The following is a 16150-nucleotide window of genomic DNA, read 5'->3' as shown; positions in this document are numbered from 1 at the left end:
AAACAATTTATTGGCGTCAAGAAGCTACTGAGAGACCGACAAGTCCAATATGCCATGCTGTACCCGGCAAGGCTTAAGATCCTTTACAAAAATAAAGTTCACTTCTTTACATTTCCTGAGGAAGCCGCCAATTTTGTAGAAGGGCATATTCCTGCACCCGCGGGGAACGCTGAGATCAACGATCAGGAGTGATATTTCTGGAAGCAGATCAATAGAAAGCTCAAATGCTGGGCTATCTCCCCCATTACCACCAACGCTCCCCTTCGGGAGCTCCGCACGGAGGCGGGAAACTATCGTGAATACGATGAGCTGCACTGCAAAGCTCCCGCTGCCACTTACATTCGAGAGAGCAATGTCGGATCCTGTTGATTACACTTGAGGTTTTAGAATAAGAGAAAATGAAAAATAGCATAGGCCCTGGGTGTCACCGCAGCCCCCCCTATTGCAGGTGCATATGCCACAAGTTGGAGGGAGGGATGGGGATCCAATAAGCACAGTAGAAGTTTGGGGTACTGTGAGGGTGGGGGAGGGGGGGGAAATGAGGGAATTGGGAAACAGTTATGTTCCATATGGGAAGAAAGTTCAAAGCACACGGTTGAAGCATATTAACAGAATTGAAAACACTGAGAAGCAAACGGTTGTAGATACACATTGTTATCACCACGGAGGGGATGGCGGGCACGGGCACAGACAACATTAAAATCATGTGCTGGAATGTTCGAGGTCTGGGCGCCAGGGTCAAGAAGAGGAAAATTATGGCATACATTAATAGACATAATCCACAGATTCTTTTCCTCCAGGAAACACATATGGGCCCACAACAGGCGGGACACCTGATACCGCACTGGGGAACCCACCAATACTTTACAACCTATTCGAAAAAAGCTAGAGGTACGGCAATATTGGTGCACAGAACCCTCCGGTTTGTATGTAAGGAGGCGGTTTGTGACCCTGGGGGCAGATATGTCTTGGTTCATGGCACACTGCGGGACAAAGAGGTAGTTTTACTCAATGTTTATGGCCCCAATATGGACGACCCAGAGTTTTATGCTGAAATCTTTGGGAAATTGGCATTTTATCCAACAGCCCACCTTATATGCGGGGGGGATTTCAACACCATCTTGGACACAGACATTGATCGTACCTCAACAAAAGCGAGATCGCTGTCTAAAGCCGCTCAGGCAATCATTGCATACATGGCTGATCTAGGGCTGAAAGACGCCTGGAGGACACTGCACCCTACAGACCGGGGATACTCGTATTATTCCACGGTACATGATATGCACTCTAGGATAGACCTGTGGTTAGTGGATAAAGTGGTGTTATCCTGGGTTATAGACACGCAGATGCTCCCTAGGACATACTCAGACCACTCCCCAATCCTACTAGAGTTACGAATACCCGGTGAAACAGTGAGTAGACCCCCATGGAGATTCAAATCAGCCGCACTGAGGGATCAGGTATACAGGGACGCAATGGGTCAGCACATACAGGAATACTTTGAATTTAATGATAACTCAGTACCCACTCTTGCGACATTATGGCAAGCTTTCAAGGTATATATTAGAGGCGCATCCATATCTAAAGAAAGCGGCATTCTCAGAGACATTAGGAATAGGATACAACGTCTCGAAAAGCAAATAGAATTGATGCAAACCCAATATGCACTCCAACCATCATCACAAACCACATTAGACATAAGAAATAAACTAGACGAATTTAAAGAAGCAGCGGATCAAGAAATCCGCTACCTTGACAGACCAGCGGCAGCACGCCGCTACGGTGAAAGCGAACGTCCGGGAAGGCTGCTGGCTAGAGCAGTAAAGGGGGAGAGAGGTTCGACAGATATCCCATGCCTACTACTCCCAGGAGGGACGGTCACTACCGATCAGGGCATGATACGCAACACGTTTCATGCATTTTATGAAGACCTGTACTCGCCCCAATCTGATGCCACGGAAGCTGATATTGAGCAATATCTCTCCCGGATACCGACGACACTTCTGGCTGACAGTACAAGAGAGGTGTTAGAGGCCCCTATAACCGAAGCGGAAGTGATCAGAGCAATCGAGGCTCTCCCGAATGGGAAGGCTCCGGGCATCGATGGCCTAAGCGCAGAATTCTATAAAGAATATAAGCTCCTACTAGCGCCCCGGTTGCTTGCAATGTGGATGGAAGCTCTGGAGAAGGGAGAACTCCCTGAGAACACAAGAGAAGCAGTGATTACACTGCTACTTAAGACAGGCAAACCCCCGGAGGACTGTGGATCCTACAGACCTCTCTCACTAATCAATACAGATGCAAAATTATTAGCAAAAATACTAGCAACAAGGTTGACACCTTGGATGCCTTATATGGTCCATGAGGATCAGGCTGGATTCATCCCCGGCAGGTCCACGGCTACTAATATAAGGAGATGTTATGAGGTCCTATCCACGACTCCCCCGGGCAGACAGGCAGTAGCGGTGTCACTGGACATGCGCAAAGCTTTCGATACAGTGTCATGGCCCTTCCTGTTTGGGGTTTTGCGAAATTACGGGTTCGGGCCGAATTTTGTGAAATGGATAAAATTGCTATATTCAAGTCCAAAGGCTAGAATTAGAATTAACAATGCCCTGACGGAAATGTTAGAACTCCGTGGAGGCACCAGACAAGGCTGCCCACTGTCACCACTATTGTTCGCTCTAATAATAGAACCATTGGCAGATATATTAAGGGCTCACGCCAACGCATATGGGCTAAGAATTGGGGCTGCACTACACATCATAAACCTATACGCTGATGATATCTTGCTATATCTGAGAGAACCAGACCGGACATTGGGGAGGGTCTTAGCTATAGTAAAGGAATTTGGTAGATTCTCAGGACTAAGACTTAACCCTAACAAATCTGAGGTGTTCCCCATCACCGAAACCACTGGTAAACCACGGGACCTCCACGGTCTACAATGGTGCCCAACACATATCCAGTATCTGGGAGCATGCATAGCCCGGAATGCCCAACTATCTCGGACACTAAATTATAGCATATTGGCGGACTCAATATGTTTGAAATTAAAGAGGTGGGGTGCCCTCCCTATTTCCATGATGGGTAGGATCGCATTAGTGAAAATGATAATTCTCCCAAAGCTGTTTTATTTGTTTACCACGGTGCCGGTCTGGCCGGGGCGGGTTCTATTCACTAAAATGACGGGGGTGTGCGCATCATTTGTGTGGGGCGGGCACCCCAGGGTGAGCTGGAAGACACTAACAAACGACTACTCGACAGGGGGCTTAATGGCGCCAGACTTCGAACTTTATTATCTAGCTGCACAGGCCCAATATGCTTCCCAATGGGCCACGACATTCATTAACCCGGAGGGCCCTGTACCGAATCAGTCTGAAAGAGATGCCATGCTAGCACTCCATCAACTCACGAGGTCTAATCGCAAGCATTACAACTCCATAAAACCTTCCAAAGTGGTGATTACTGCATGGGCCAGGATAGTAGAAATATATGACACTGAAAAGATATACCACCCTAGTATGCCACTCTGGGGTACGCCTCAAGCTCCTTTCAACATTGAGGGGGAAATAGCACGCCATTGGTCCTCCAAGGGAATATCACAATGGGGTCAAATGTTTGTGGACGGCCAATTCATACAATGGGAAGGTATCAGGGAGGTTGTGGGAGACACTTCAAGGACTAGACAACAATATGCTTGCATGCTAGCTGCCATACGGAATATATGGCCGACCTTCCCCAAAGAACCCCCACTTAATATGGGCCTGGGGTACATGTTCACGGGGGGATTTCAGAAAATAACAGCATCCACACTATATAAAACCATACTCCAAACACGCCCGTTAGAGCAGCGCACAGCTAAGACCAAATGGGAACAAGATCTGGGGGTAGAGATAGAAGATAAGGACTGGGCCCAACGTTGTGCACTGGTAAAACAGATCTCCTGCAACTCTAAATACAGGTTAATTCAGTATAAAATACTACAGAGAACACATTATACCCCTAAGAAACTCAAGCACATATACCCGACCATGACTGGGGAATGCCCGAGATGCCACACTGACAACGCAGACATCTACCATATGTTATGGGCGTGCGTCGAATTAAGGGGATACTGGGATGCAGTGTGTCAGGCTCTGGACGAGATGGTAGATCACCCAATGGAGTGGACCCCTCTAATGTGTTTGTTGGGAGCAATAGAGAAAATGAACCCGACATGTCGGAAACTATTGAATGTAGGTCTGCTCTTAGCCAAGAGGGCGATCCTACTCAAGTGGAAAAGTGCAAATCCCCCAACCAAAGCAGACTGGGACAGAGACATGGCCTGGGCAAATGACATGGAGGAACTATACCTGGACACTGTACTCCCTGCCTCGCGTCCAAAGAACATATGGGACGGATACAAGCAATACTTGACCGAAAAGATTGAACAAGAACAGTCTGATACTGCATTGTGATTGTAAATTTAAATGTAATTCAAAAATGTTATATACGACCACATAGATACTGCAACAAAGTGATGTATTGACCGTGTGCAACTAAAAATAAAAGTTTAAAAAAAAAAAAAAAAAAAACTGCACATTATGATAATATGTGTTTTCAGTTTCATATTTCTCTAAAGAGAAAGACACCTGTAGCGACTTATGATCACTATGAGTCAAAGGGGTGCCTACAAAGTTCTTACATTGCTGAAATAGATCAGATAAGACTATTATATAATCTATAACAGATTAGCTTTTCCCATTTGACCAAGTCACAGCCGGAGGGCAGTTGGTATCTATATTACCATTCAAGGTGTTAAGATTCCGGGATGTAAACAACTGTTCCCACAGTTCACCATTAGTATTGCTAGACATAGATTTAGATAGGAGCTTGGCTTCTAAAGAGCACGTAGCATTAAAATCTCCACCAATTAATATGAGATCATTTGAAATTGTGCATTGCAATCATTAAGAATGACAGATAGCTCGTCAAGAAACATAGATAGAACACGCATGACTGGATTCCAATATACATTAATTAACTGTAGGCCTCTTGTCGTACCACCCCATAATATATTGCATCTAGTCACTAGAATTCCTTGGATGTCATTACTTATGCATTGTAAATTACGAAATATCGAATTATGGACTGCTGTGACAAGTCCGCCGGATGGGCGTCCTCGATTTAAACAAAATGCATTTTGCGAAATCACAGTGAAAGCATCCAAGCAAAATGGGGAAGTAAGCCAGGTTTCCTGTAAGAGTGCTACGTCAAATTCTCTAAAAATGATGTCACTCTTCTCTTTGTATTGAAATGATAGCGGACCCTATGTGTTCCAACTCACCACCTTGATAGTATCATCAGTCTAAAGATTGTGGTTTGTGATGTTCAAACGCAGAAACCCTTGGGTTATGATATGTGGGAGTAAAGTCAGTAGTTTGGCATTATCTTTATGCGCATGGACTTCGCTAATTCCTTGGGCTCGGATTGCTTCCAGTTCAATTTGGTGTTGGCCCAATGTAGTTGTTGTTTTAGTAGTAATAGAATGGTTGAAAGTCGGACCCTGTGGCATAGTTTCATACAACTGTGGTTTGTGAGTAAAGATCTCTACACCGATGTTCTTAAAGTCTGTGGCACATTAAAGGAGTACGTGGGCGCCTTCGGTTGATTTCAAGATTAATTCAACAGTGTGTGTAATCTTGTCATATGGAAAAGAAAGGCGGTCTATATCATTAGATCAAAAAAGATAGAGATCCGGTATTCTTTTTGAGTAAGACAAAATAATAATTCGGTGCAGCGCATGTTGTCCTTTTCTTTGATTAATCAGTTGAAGCCACATTTTTGGTACCTCAAAGGGATTGTTGACAGGACTGATATCGGCGAGGATCTCGAAATCAAGTGCAGAGGAAGGAATTGGTGGGTCTGTTTCTGTAACGCTCACCTGACTCCCACGGAGGCGCCGGCCTGGTTCGCGCTGCTGTGACCTCTTCTAAGGTGATGCGCAGGGTTCGGAAGACGGACTGGACCGGGCCCCCAAATCTGGCTTGTCTGGCTCGCAGAAGTATCCTTCTGTAGGCGAAAATAGGGGATTAACTGTCTGCGGGGTAATGCAATCAGCCTCCCACTTTCCCCTCTCACCCTCCTCGAAAACCTTCTGTGATTCCTCGTAGCGTCTCACCTTAAGGTCTGGAAGGACGAGCTCTCCATCCTACTTCTGGTGCAGGGGCGCGTTGGTATCCAGTTACTTCACTGGATTTTCGGATTGGTGAGAACCAAACTTGCTTGGCTTCCAGGTACGTTTTTTGATAAGAGGTTCCCCTTGTGTCCATGCATTAATGTATTAATGCTAGTGTTTTTTCCCCATAGGGGCCGGGGTACGGAATGCCGGGGAACAGGCACCGACCCGAGATGAGAGGTGAAATCCTTGTAGAAATCAGGTAAGTCTTTAATGAGCGTTTTTTGGTAATGTCTTTTCATTCGCTCATTAACGCTGATGTCTCTTTTTCCCCTTAGGGGCCGGGGTCCGGAAATGCCAGGATGCGGCGCAGACCCGAAATGAAGAGGGAATGAATCAACAGGTAAGTCTTAACATAGAGATTTAGCTTTCCTTATTCCCTTCTCTCTCTCACCTTTTGTTCTGGTCTTTTTCTCCCTAGGCGCTGGGGCGTGACTGCGAATCCGGATGATCGCTGCTGAACATGGAGGCGCCCAGTAAAGGTGAGTGGAATGCGGCGCTGCAGAAATCGACGCGATGAGCTTTTAAATAAAAGTCTTCCTTTTCAGGATTGTCGGCGAGATGTCTCCGGGATGCGGATTTAACAGGTAAGGACTTTTCCTTCTTCTGTTCTCTTCTTCTCTTCCTTTGCAGGTGATCCAGGATGCTGGCAGGCGTGGCAGAAGTTAGGATGCAGGAGCAGACACGGTGAGCGTCCAGCTGCTAGATGCAGAACAACGCGAAGCACGTGTGGCTGTTCGGGTGGGGTTTAAATAGCCTTGGAAGATGTTTCAGGTATGTATCCTTCCTCCAATCAGGTATGTATCCTTCCCCGACCACGCCCGGATGGTAAATTAGTCCCACAGGTAAAGTAGTTCCTTTCAGGCCTCAAGGAGGCCGGGATCCTGCAGCATGGTCTGCATTAGGTAAGTGCACCCAAGCACTTCCATAATGAGCCTGGCGCCTATGCCGCCAGGACTGATGTCTTTTATGAGCCTGGCGCCATAGGCGCCAGGACACTGTCCAAAGGGCCCCTATATGGGGTTGCTGGGTCCTTCCTTGGGGACTGGATGTCCGCTTTCGGGGACGCAGGGCTTGAACCGGCTCCCCGGGAGCGGGCATCATGACAGCACTCCCCCCCAAGGCCCCTCCCAAGGTTGTTCCCTCCGGGGGTTTTGATTTGTCTGGGAAGAGTCGGTGGAATTTCCTGACTAATCGAGGTGCATGCACATGGTCGCTGGGTTCCCACGACCTCTCCTGAGGTCCGTACCCCTTCCAATCAATTAGGTAGAACAGTTTTGACCTAAACATTTTTGAGTCTAAAATGTTCTTCACTTCGAATTCGGGCTCCCATCTATTAGAATAGGTTCTGGAGGTTTGAGTAGTCGGGTTCCGGGTACCACTGGTTTCAGAAGTGACACATGAAAAACAGGGTGAATTTGCATACTAGCTGGTAAATCAAGTTTAACAGCCACTGGGTTAATTATTGCCGTAATAGAATAAGGTCCCAGATATTTTTGGTTAAAAGTTCGAGGCCCTTTGAGTGGTAAATGTCTGGTAGCTAACCACACTTGATCCCCAATCTGATACGGCGGTGCTTCACTCCGATGTCGATCTCAGCATTCTCCTTGTATTTTCTCTTGGCTTGTTGTAAATGCGTAGGTGCCTCTTTGAAGGCTTGGGTAATTGTAGAATGCAGATGTTCTACTTCAGGCATTCCGAGGTTCTGAGGTGAGTCAAGGTTTGAGGTTCGAGGGTGATGCCCAAACAAAGTATAAAAAGGACTGTGGCCATTTCCAGAGTGTACCGAATGATTATATGCGTATTCGGCTATCCAAAGAATGTCTTTCCAGTTGCTTTCAGATTGCTGTAACATACACCGTAAGTATTGCTCAAGGGTCTGATTTGTCCTCTCGGTCTGACCATCGGTCTGAGGGTGGTGACTGGTCGATAATCTTACGTCGATCTGCGCCATTTGACAACATTTGCGCCAGAAGTGGGAAATGAATTGGCTTCCCCGGTCAGAGATTAGTATAGATGGGAATCCATGTAGCCGAACAATATTTTCGAGGAATTCTTTGGCTACGACAGAAGCTGAAGGTAAACCTTCAAAGGAATAAAGTGGGCCATTTTGGAAAACAAATCCACAATTACCAGAATAGCATTGTACCCCGAACAAGGAGGCAGGTCCGTAATAAAATCCATTGATAGGGTGTGTCAGGGTGCTGACGGTATGTCTAGAGGTTGAAGGAGACCGGCTGGTCTTTTCTTTTGACTTTTATTTTGGGCACAAACACCACAGGACATCACAAAAGATTTAACATCTTTTCGCCAAGAGGGCCACCAAAATTGTCGTTTCACCTTTTCCTCTGTCTTGGCAATACCGGGGTGTCCCTCTATTAATGCATCATGATAACCGGAAATAACTAGTTCATGTAATTCCTTATGTGGCAGGAATAAGCGTCCTTGAAAATAAGGTAAACCATTGTCTATGGTAAAGTCTGATCCCTTTTGTATCCAATCCTGTAAGGTTGTAGGGTCCAGGAGTTGTTTCACTCTGGCTTGAATGTCTTCAAGCGTCTGTAACGAAGTCGTGCCTAGAATCCTCTGTTCGGGAATTATTGGTACTGGTTCTGAGTTTGTATCAGACTCTCCCATTCCAATTCGGGATAAGGCGTCTGCTTTGCCATTCTTGCAGCCAGGTCGATAGGTAATCACGAAATCAAATTCAGCGAAAAACAAAGCCCATCGGAGCTGCCGTGATGACTGAGCCTTGGCGGTTTTCAAATACTGTAAATTCCGGTGATCAGTGATCACTGTGATGGTATGTCGAGCGCCAAGCAGATAATGCCGCCAGGCTTTAAAAGCGGACTTAATGGCTAACAGTTCTTTGTCCGTGATTGCATAATTAACCTCGGGTGCCGAGAATTTTCTGGACCAAAATGCTACGGGATGCAGTTGGTTGGTTTCGGGATCTCTTTGGGACAGGACAGCTCCCATGGCTAGGCTGGATGCGTCAGTCTCGACGACATAAGGGAGATCTGGACGCGGGTGTTTCAATATAGGTGCGGAGGTAAACTTAGCTTTTAAATCCTGAAAGGCCGGCTCGGCTTCTTCAGACCATTCAAAACGTTTATTTTTCCTCAAGAGTGCAGAAATGGGCTGTACCACGCGTGAAAATTCCGGGATAAACCTGCGATAGAAATTGGCAAAGCCGAGCATGCTTTGAACCCCTTTTACAGAGCTAGGTGATGGCCATTTGAGGATGGCATCCACTTTTCTTGAGTCCATTCGGACTCCTTTGGGTGTCAGGATGAAACCTAGAAACTCGACTTCTGTGGTATGGAAAACACATTTCTCCAATTTAGCAAATAGTTTGTGTTTGTGCAGTTTTTCAAGTACTGCCCTGACGTGTTTTCTGTGATCAGATTCCGAAGAGGAGTACACCAGAATGTCATCGATATATACGACAACACAAACATCGATGAGTTCCCGAAGGACATCATTCATGAAGTATTGGAAGGCAGCCGGCGCGTTACACAATCCGAAAGGCATCACCTGGTACTCGAATAATCCGTATTTAGTACGGAAGGCAGTTTTCCATTCGTCGCCTTCTTTAACTCGTACCAGATGATAAGCCCCCCGGAGATCTAACTTGGTGTATATGCAAGCGTCCTTCACCTGGTCAAGGAGTTCAGGGATCAGAGGCAGAGGATAACAGTTTTTAACCGTTATCTGGTTCAATGCGCGGTAATCGATACAAGTTCTAAGGTCGCCTTCTTTTTTGGGCACGAAGAACAAAGCCGAGGATGCCGGGGACTTTGACGGGCGAATAAAACCATTAGCTAGGTATTGATCCAAATATTGTCTCAAATGCAGATTCTCAGGTTCGGTAAGGGCATAAATCCTGCTACAAGGGGGTTGTGCACCGTGCACCAGATCGATTTGGCAATCGTACGATCTGTGAGGAGGTAACGTGTTGGCCTGTTCCTTTTGGAAGACGTCCTGAAAGTGTTGGTATTCCGGAGGTAGTTGCATGGAGGCAGAGGTTACAGATGCTAGATTAATCTTCAGGTTTTCTGGGTAGCAGGTTTGTGTACAATCCGGGAAGGTTATTCTCTTAGCTCGCCAATCAATTCGAGGATTATGTGTCTCTAACCAAGGGATTCCAAGAATAACCTGAAACTGTGGAGCCTTGATTACATCAAACACAACACCCTCCCGATGGCCGTCAGGACCAATAAGAGTCACCTCAGTAGTGGAATGTGTTACCGGTCCAGAGGCAATTTCAGTTCCATCGACTGTGGTGATGACATCTTTGCTGGTTTTAGGACGGAGAGGGAGGTTAATCCTAGAGACCAATTCACGATCCACATAGTTTCCAATAGCCCCACTATCGATGTATGCCTTTATTGCATGCAACCGCTTAGGCTGTTCTGGATCTACGAGAACCATTGGCACAATGAAATGCAAGGTCTGAGAGTTAGTTTTCAAGCTCGGCAAGCGGACCCCAACACTTGTCGGGCGGAGTCGTTTCCCGAAACAGAGTCTTCATGGTTTTTATCAGCGGCTCCTACCGCCTTTCGGGGAGGTTCTGCCGGGCAATCTCGTAGAAAGTGTCCAGAATTCCCACAATAAAGACATAATTTTAACTACCGCCTCCTTTCACGTTCCTTTTGAGTTAAGGGTCCTTTAACCTCTCCAATTTGCATAGGCTCAGAGACGTCAACTCCATTGGGATTAGCATGGGTCTTGACCAACACCCGGGTCTCAAACCTGGACCGATCTGCTTTTCTGTTTTGAAGTCTGTGATCCAATTGGACCACTAAGTCTATATACTCTGTGCATTCTTGGGGCGGATTTACAACTTGGACCAAGACATCTTTAAGTTCTCCGCGTAGGCCTCGATAAAACAACGTGACTCTTTTATCCTCTGGCCATCCCGTTTCCACAATTAGTCTATTAAAGGTTGCAATATAGGATAGGAGGTCCTGATTGCCCTGTCGCAGGGATAGAAGTTCATCATCCAGAGCCTGCCCCTGAGAGTGTCGAGCAAATAACCTTTCCATGCTTGCTTGAAACCTTTGAAAATCACAGAGAATCGGGTCATCTTGAGTAACCAGTGGAACTGACCAATCGGCAGCGCAGCCGCTGAGATATGACAATGCAAAGGCTACCTTGGTCTGATCAGTAGGGAAGGCCCCAGGTCTGCATAGGAAGTGCAAACGACACTGATTCATGAATACGGCAAATCGTTTGGGGTCCCCAGCAAAGCGTTCGGGTGGGGCCAGCTGCATGTTTCCAGGTAGATTAATCTGCACAGGGTTACTGGAAACCACAGGAGCGGGGTTCCCTCCGGAACCGGGTAGAGGAGTTTGCCCAGCTTGACCTTGCAAAAGCTGTATGGCCAGGTCATCAGTTCTTTCATTTGATATTATTAATTCCCTCCTGAGGGCATTAGTCTCTTGACGAGCGGCATGTACTTCGGCCCGTAATTCCCCCAGTAATTGGGCCAACTGATCAGTCTCAGAACTTTCCATAGCGCCTGGGTGGGAATTTGTAGGAAGGCTTCGCGTTCTGTACCGCTCACCTGATTCCCACGGAGGCGCTGGCCTGGTTCGCGCTGCTGTGACCTCTTCTAAGGTGATGCGCAGGGTTCGGAAGACGGACTGGACCGGGCCCCCAAATCTGGCTTGTCTGGCTCGCAGAAGTATCCTTCTGTAGGCGAAAATAGGGGATTAACTGTCTGCGGGGTAATGCAATCAGCCTCCCACTTTCCCCTCTCACCCTCCTCGAAACCCTTCTGTGATTCCTCGTAGCGTCTCACCTTAGGGTCTGGAAGGACGAGCTCTCCATCCTGCTTCTGATGCAGGGGCGCGTTGGTATCCAGTTACTTCACTGAATTTTCGGATTGGTGAGAACCAAACTTGTTCGGCTTCCAGGTAAGTTTTTTGATAAGAGGTTCCCCTTGTGTCCATGCATTAATGTACTAATGCTAGTGTTTTTTCCCCATAGGGGCCGGGGTGCGGAATGCCGGGGAACAGGCACCGACCCGAGATGAGAGGTGAAATCCTTGTAGAAATCAGGTAAGTCTTTAATGAGCGTTTTTTTGGTAATGTCTTTTCATTCGCTCATTAACGCTGATGTCTCTTTTTCCCCTTAGGGGCCGGGGTCCGGAAATGCCAGGATGCGGCGCGGACCCGAAATGAAGAGGGAATGAATCAACAGGTAAGTCTTAACATGGAGATTTAGCTTTCCTTATTCCCTTCTCTCTCTCACCTTTTGTTCTGGTCTTTTTCTCCCTAGGCGCTGGGGCGTGACTGCGAATCCGGATGATCGCTGCTGAACATGGAGGCGCCCAGTAAAGGTGAGTGGAATGCAGCGCTGCAGCGATCGACGCGATGAGCTTTTAAATAAAAGTCTTCCTTTTCAGGATTGTCGGTGAGATGTCTCTGGGATGCGGATTTAGCAGGTAAGGACTTTTCCTTCTTCTGTTCTCTTCTTCTCTTCCTTTGCAGGTGATCCAGGATGCTGGCAGGCGTGGCAGAAGTCAGGATGCAGGAGCAGACACGGTGAGCGCGTCCAGCTGCTAGATGCAGAACAACGCAAAGCACGTGTGGCTGTTCGGGTGGGGTTTAAATAGCCTTGGAAGAAGTTCCAGGTATGTATCCTTCCTCCAATCAGGTATGTATCCTTCCCCGACCACGCCCGGATGGTAAATTAGTCCCACAGGTAAAGTAGTTCCTTTTAGGCCTCAAGGAGGCCGGGATCCTGAGCATGGTCTGCATTAGGTAAGTGCACCCAAGCACTTCCATAATGAGCCTGGCGCCTATGGCGCCAGGACAGATGTCTTTTATGAGCCTGGCGCCATAGGCACCAGGACACTGTCCAAAGGGCCCCTATATGGCGTTGCTGGGTCCTTCCTTGGGGACTGGATGTCTGCTTTCGGGGACGCAGGGCTTGAACCGGCTCCCCGGGAGCGGGCATCATGACAGTTTCAAATATTACTATAGACTCAACAGATTGTGAAGATGGCATATTATTTGAACTGAGCTTTGCGTTTGTTACCAAAGACTTTGTTTGAATCTTCTTGCAAAAAATTGGTACTCATTTCAAGACTTTCACAGGAGTATGTTGTTTCTTGAGTAAATCCTCTGTTAGGCATCCAATAAGTATTTTGATTGGTACTACTGCAATTGATGGTTGTAGAGAACTTGGAGGATTGACTTACTACTTGATTAGTACTTCAGCTGTTGGTTCCTTCAGGTTTTTCTACTTTTTTCCATTCGCATTTGTGACATTGTCCAAGGCTTTGAAAAAGTTCCTTTTACACCACTTTTTTTTGCTTTCTGCTTTGGGAGCTTCCTGTGGGGTGATCTCAGGGATTTGCTTAAGTTGGCTTTCTATGAGCTTTTTCGTTGTGTGTACTTTGTCGAATTTTGAACATCCACGAGTTTGTTATTGGGAATTGGACTTGTATCTTTAGCTGAGCATTGTCAATGCAATTAGAAGAGGGTATTTCTTTTTGAGGCTGTCTTGAACAATTCAGATCTAGACTACCTTGCACAGATGGGCAGTTTAACTCTTGATCTTCTGCAATCTGTGCTAAGCTCAAATATTCTTCTAAAGTTGATGCTGATAAGAGAGTATCATCTTTACCATAAGAGTTTGTGGTATAAGCTGGCTTCTGTACACCTATAAAAGCCACATCTGTATTTAAGGCTGATATTGTTTTAATTTTCGACCATGTGGTGTCGTTATGGTTTTTTAACTGATTGAGGTCATTATTAAGGACAGTTAAAGTATCTGTGTGATTGTTCTCATTCTGGGATAGTTGCGTTGTAATTTCTTTAAATTGAGCATGGATTGCAGTGTTCAGACCGACAAGGGTGGACTCACAACTGCTGACCTCTTTAGTCAGCTCCATGACAATGCCGGAGTAAGTATGGACCTCTTCCTTTAGTGATTCAAAAACATTAACCAAGGAATTGAGGACGAATACTAACCAGGTTACTCACCGTAGTGACCACCTTACTCCTAGTCTATAGTCCCCTTTCCTCCATACTTATGTGACATTCCTCTGTCCTGTGGGACGGGACCGGAGCACTTTGTAAAAAGCATCCAAAAATGTTGCATGCAGCCTTAACCCCGCCCATCTCGGCTCCGCCCCGCGCATCGCCCATCAGTCATTTTCTATAGCTAGGTCCAAGACCTCTTAGCAATAACAGAGGAACGTTATTAGAAGGGAAGGCGGACAGGCATATGGAGGAAAGGGGACTATGGACTAGGAGTAAGGTGGTCACTACGGTGAATAACCTGGTTATACTCCTACGTCCCGTCCCTTTTCCTCCATACTTATGGGAGAATCCCAAGCACTCCTTACAGGAACTATGGGTGGATGGAAAACCCCTTACTGAAAAAGGTTCTTCAGCACAGCCTGACCAAACTGAGCATCAGATCTTGAGCTCATGTCTAGACAATAATGCTTACAAAAAGCAGATGGGGAGGCCCAATTAGCCGCCTTTGCGATGGTCTCCCAGGGGACATATTTCTGAAAGGCAACCGCGGCTGCCTTGCCCCGCTCCAGGTGTGCGTGAATATCTTTAGGAGGCTTCAGCCCTTGGACGGTGTAAGACTCCGTAATGCAGGCAGCGATCCATCGAGAAATAGTCGCCTTAGAGGCCTGCTTACCTTGTGGGTTACCAAAGGTCACAAACAGTTGAGAAGAACTCCTAAGCTCGGATGTTCTGTCCAGGTAGAACTTAAGAGCCCCTCTAACATCGAGGCAATGCAGAACCCTCTCTGCCTCTGAGGCAGGGTTCGGAAAAAAGACCGGCAGGGAGATTGACTGGTTCAGATGGAACTCAGATACCACCTTCGGCAGGAAAGTAGGATTTGTCCGTAGGACCCACCTTATCCTTGTGAAAGACAAAGAAGGGATGCTCCACCGACAAAGCCTGGAGCTCACTCACACGCCTTGCTGAAGTAACGGCGACCAAAAAGGACACCTTCCACGACAGGTGCTTGAGGTCCACCGTGGCCATTGGTTCGAAAGGTTTATGGCACAGCGCCGTCAGGACCACATTTAGATCCCACGTCGGGTGTGGACTACGAATCGGAGGATAAAGACAGTTAAGCCTGCAAAATTCCTCTTAACCACTGGGTTAGAAAGAGAGTAAGAGCATTGGTCCGTAGATAGGTAAGCGGAAACCGCCGAAAGATAAGTTCTGCATGACAGAACGTGAACGCCCAACTCTGCTAAGTAGGATACAAAGGACAGTACCGTGTCAATTGTAGCCCCACTTGGGTCCTGCTGCTTGCTCAAACACCAATGACAGAACCTGAGCCATTTGCTTCTGTACTGGGACCTAGTCGAGGGTTTTCTGGCTGCCTGGATAATACGCATGTTATCCGCAGACAGGCCAAGATACTCTAAAGACTTGAACTCAGGCACCATGCCGCCAAGCTGAGCGATTGTGGGGTGGGGTGTCACATCTGCTGTTCCCCCTGGTGAAGAAGATTGGGGGTCACCGGTAACATGATCGGCGGATACACCGACAGGTGTTGAAGTTCTGAGAACCAAAACCTGGCCGGCCACCATGGGGCTATGAGTAGAAGAGAACAGTTCACCGAGTTCTTCAATTTGCAAATCGTCCGGTGAACTAGAGGCAGAGGCGGGAAAGCATAAGTCCTCATGTTGTGCCATGGAATCTCAAGAGCATCCCCCAGAGAGGAGGCTCTCAGCCCGCTTCTGGAGGCATACAGAGGAAGCTTCTTGTTTGCCGTCGTAGCAAAGCGGTCCACTTCCGGTGTGCCCCAATGCAGGAAAATCCATGAGAGGACCTCAGCCTTCAACTTCCACTCGTAGCTGACCATCATCCGCAGGCTGAGGGCATCTGCCGTGACATTCAGCTGGCCCGGGGATGTGTACTGCAAGTAGCCAGACACCAT

Source organism: Ambystoma mexicanum, chromosome 8 (genome assembly GCF_040938575.1).
Source record: "Ambystoma mexicanum isolate Mex_15411 chromosome 8, UKY_AmexF1_1, whole genome shotgun sequence".
NCBI classification, from domain to species: Eukaryota; Metazoa; Chordata; class Amphibia; order Caudata; family Ambystomatidae; genus Ambystoma; species Ambystoma mexicanum.
This window is presented reverse-complemented; position numbering follows the sequence as displayed.